Here is a 4,100-nt window from a genome sequence, read left to right on the forward strand (position 1 = left end):
CAATCACTTGGACAGGTTCGACAGCTACTGTGGGTTGTCAAAAACAAATGGTGTGTCAAGGGATGCCTTAAAGCTGAAGTTATTCCCTTTCTCTTTGGGGGATAAGGCGCGTCAGTGGGAGAAGTCCCTACCCAGCGACTCTATCACCACTTGGGATGACTGCAAGAAAGCATTCTTGGAGAAGTTCTTCTCTACTTCAAGAACTGCTAAGCTGAGAAATGAGATCTCCAGCTTTCAACAGAAGGGCTTGGAAGGATTCAGTGAAGCTTGGGAGAGATTCAAGGGCTACCAAGCTCAATGCTCTCACCATGGTTTCTCTAAGGAAAGCCTGTTGAGCACATTCTACAGGGGAGCTCTTCCTAAGTACAGAGCCAGATTGGATACAGCTAGCAATGGGTTCTTCTTGGGAAGAACTGAAGATGATGCAGAAGAGCTGGTTGACAACATGGTGAAGAGTGATGCAGTCTACAATGCAGACCACGACAGAGGCAGTAGGGGTGATGATAAGCAGACGAGGAAAGAGATCAAAGCTTTGGAAGACAAGATCGACCTACTCATTGCTGAAAAAGCCACCCAAGAGCAGCTGAAGTTTGTTGGTTACTCCAAGCAGGAAGATCCACCTGCTGTCAATGAGGTTGAGGGTTTGGAAGGTCAAGAAGAGTTGTGTTTCATTAACAACAATGGTAGCTGGTACAAAAAGGAGCTCAACTTTCAGTACAACAACTACCAACAGAAATCCTATCCCAACAACCAACAGAGTGGTTATCCGCCTAGAAATAACCAGCAAGGCAGCTATCAGCCTCAGCAAAACCCCTCGTCTGGTTCCTCTGCTCCTCAAGAGAGCAGCACTGATACCTTACTGAAACAAATCTTGGAGTCTCAGACTAGAAGTGAGAAGCATGTTGGTTATGAGTTGAAGAACCTTCATTCCAAGATTGATGGGAGCTACAATGAGCTCAACAAACAAATTCTCACACCTTGCTTCTACAGTCAAGAATTCAGAGAATCAATTTGCTTCCATCAACACTCACCAGAATCGCCAGCAAGGATCTCTACCTGGAAAATCTGACCAAAACCCCAAGGAGACCAAAGCTATCACCCTTAGGAGTGGTAAGCAGTTACCTCCTAGAACCCTCACCAAGGATGCTGAGAAACTAGGTGAGGAGGTGGCCATCAACTTAGATGATGATGTGGTAATTGTTGATGAGAAGACCAATGATGAGATTTTGGAGAAGATTATGGAAGCTAAAGGTAAAGGAAAGGTTGGAGAAGAGAAGAAAACAATACAAGATGGTTAAGCTGCTGTTCCAGCAAGTGAGAATTCTTCTGTTCCTCCCCCCTATGAGCCCAAACTTCCATTCCCTGGTAGATTCAAGAAGCAGCTGTTAGAGAAGTACAAGGCTCTGTTTGAGAAGCAAATGAGTGAAGCTCAGGTTGCAATGCCCATCATCGATGCTTTCATGTTGATTCCTCAATACAGCAAGTTCCTGAAAGATGTTGTAGCTGCAAAGAAGAAGGAGATGGAAGGCATGATGATTCTTACCCATGAGTGCAGTGCCATCATCCAGAGGCTTGATGTTCCAGAGAAGTTAAAGGATCGAGGATGTTTCACACTACCTTGTGCTCTTGGACCTATGGTATTTGAGAAATGTCTCTGCGATTTGGGAGCTAGTGTCAGCGTGATGCGCTTGTCTGTTGCAAAGAAGCTTGGATTCACTCAGTACAAGAAGTGTAGACTCTCTCTGGTGTTAGCTGATCGTTCAGTGAAGTACCCTGTGGGTATCTTAGAGGACCTCCCTGTGAAGATTGGAAGGTATGAGATACCTACAGATTTTGTGGTGCTTGAGATGGGTGAGGAGCCTCAAGACCCATTGATTCTAGGAAGGCCATTCTTAGCTACAGCAGGAGCTATTGTTAATGTGAAGGAAGGCACGATTGATCTCCATTTGGGTAAAGAGAACGTCCTCCACTTTGACATCAAGGGGAAAATGAGAAAACCAACTGTGTTCGGGCAAGCCTTCTACATTGAAGAGATGGGCACTCCTGCTGATGAGCACCTTGAAGAGTTACCACCTGAGGACGACGAGACGGGAGCATCTCCCTCTACTCATTCCCCATAGAAGGTAACCCACTACTTTCCCTTGTATATACCAGTTCATATTTTGCATTTTAGTTGTCTTTTGGGTATCTCTCTCTCACTCACACAGAGACTGTGTGATTTAAGTGTGGGGGAGGTACCAAGTATTTGATCACGTTTGCTTTGATGATTTTGAGTCTCATGCATTGCATTATACATACATATTTGCATTAAAAAAAAAAACCAAAAAAAAATCATTTAGTTTGCATCATTTGCATTTCTAGGAGAGTCTAGAGCATATATGTTGCATTTACTTGCATTGGGAGCAATGATTTGAAATGCCTTGTAAAGAACATTACTTTGCACCTGAGTAGCTTATGCACCTCTCAAAAAGACTTGTATGCTTCGAGCCTTGAAAACTCTTCCTGAAACTTGTTGATTGCTGAAACTTAGTCTTTGAAGCCAACTACAACCTTATTTGAACTGAACGAACTTAATGCATCTTGCTCATGGTCCCTTGTGTACTGAATCATGGATATACACACTTGAGTTGTCACATCCTTTATGCCAATCTTTTTGACAACCTCTAGTGGTAGACCTCTCCCCAAAATCCCTTCCTCCTTTTAAGCCTTCATTGATTAATGACCTTTTCGAAAAGTCTTACATGCACATAATGTTGAGAGTATCGGGAACGACAATGCTTGATCTTCATTCTTGCTAGATTTGGCACATTATTGTCTAGCCATAGGATGGGGGTGAGTGTTGTAAAGTTTGATTTGGGAGTATGAGAAAGTTGAAGGAAAAGAGTGAACTCTTCTGCTTAATTGACTAGTCTTTATGGGATAAGTAGAGAAACTTCTAGTTCAATTTGTGAAAAGTCTTGGCTCCCAAACATAAAAAAAAAAAAAAAAAAGAATAAAGAAAGGGGGCTAGCAAAATTAGTATGAGCTAAGAGGTGTTCAAAAAGTGTAAGAAATCCCTTGTAAAAAAAAAAAAAGAGAGTTTTATGTTGGGAAATGCTTTTGAAGTCCTTGGGTGAGAGATGTGAGTTGGGTTTGGAATGGGGAAATGAATGTGTATCATATATGTTTGAGAAAAGGGTAGAACAATGGAGATTGAGCATTGTATGCATGAGTTGATCCATTTCTTAGATATATTATGTGCAATGTCAACGCTACTTGTCTTGAGAGTGTACCACCTTAAATATCATATATCTTGAACCCCTTGACTCACTTGATTAAAAAGTCTCCCCTTACCCAAATGATTTGGACCAATTGACCATTTGCAAGGATTCACTTGATGCTATGCTTAATGAACTTGAGAGTTGGCTGATTTGCATGTGTGAATGCACGATGATGAATGTAGGAATGAAAAGAGTTGAGATAGGCCTAGAGCATCTAGAGTAAAATAAGAGAGGGTGTACTAATGCTGAATTTAGATGTTGATTTGAGTGCTTTGTGTGTTTCTTTTGGCTATAAGCTCCCACCTTCAAACCTCTCTCCCTATGAGTTTTAGAAAGTTCACTTGAGGATAAGTAAAAGAATAAGTTTGGGGGAGTTGATATCTTGCATATTCACATTGTTTTATCCATTTATTCATGTGCATTTTCATCATATAGATTAGGATTTAGCCATGTCTAGGTTGCACTTTGCATATATATGTCTCTATTAGGTATTGGAGTACCACATGGAGTTCCTGGAGACATTTGGGTGCATTTGGAGCTCAAAGGAGGTGATTAGAGTGATCTTTGGACGAGCACTGCCTGGAGCGACTTCCCGGAGCGACTTCCCGGAGCGACTACATGAATTCACTGTGCATCACATCCTAGAGCGACCTCCCAGAGCGACGTGTCGAAGTCGCTCCCGATGTTCAGAGCGACCTGTTGGAGAGACACACGAAGGTCGCTCGCGTCCTCTCATCCTGAGACACCAAAATCGGCCCTGGAGCGACTTCCCGGAGCGATGTGCCGAAGTCGCTCCCAATGTTCAGAGCGACCTGTTAGAGCGACACACCAAGGTCGCTC

General features: G+C 42.8%; 1 non-coding gene across 1 annotated transcript; it reads right to left on the reverse strand.

Moving 5' to 3' along the window:
- Positions 1–208: 208 nt before the first annotated feature.
- On the reverse strand, positions 209–315 carry LOC125584710. The gene has a single exon (XR_007321619.1). It is a non-coding gene; the product is annotated as a small nucleolar RNA R71 (small nucleolar RNA).
- Positions 316–4,100: the final 3,785 nt, after the last annotated feature.

Source organism: Brassica napus, chromosome C3 (genome assembly GCF_020379485.1).
Source record: "Brassica napus cultivar Da-Ae chromosome C3, Da-Ae, whole genome shotgun sequence".
In the NCBI taxonomy this organism is placed as follows: Eukaryota; Viridiplantae; Streptophyta; class Magnoliopsida; order Brassicales; family Brassicaceae; genus Brassica; species Brassica napus.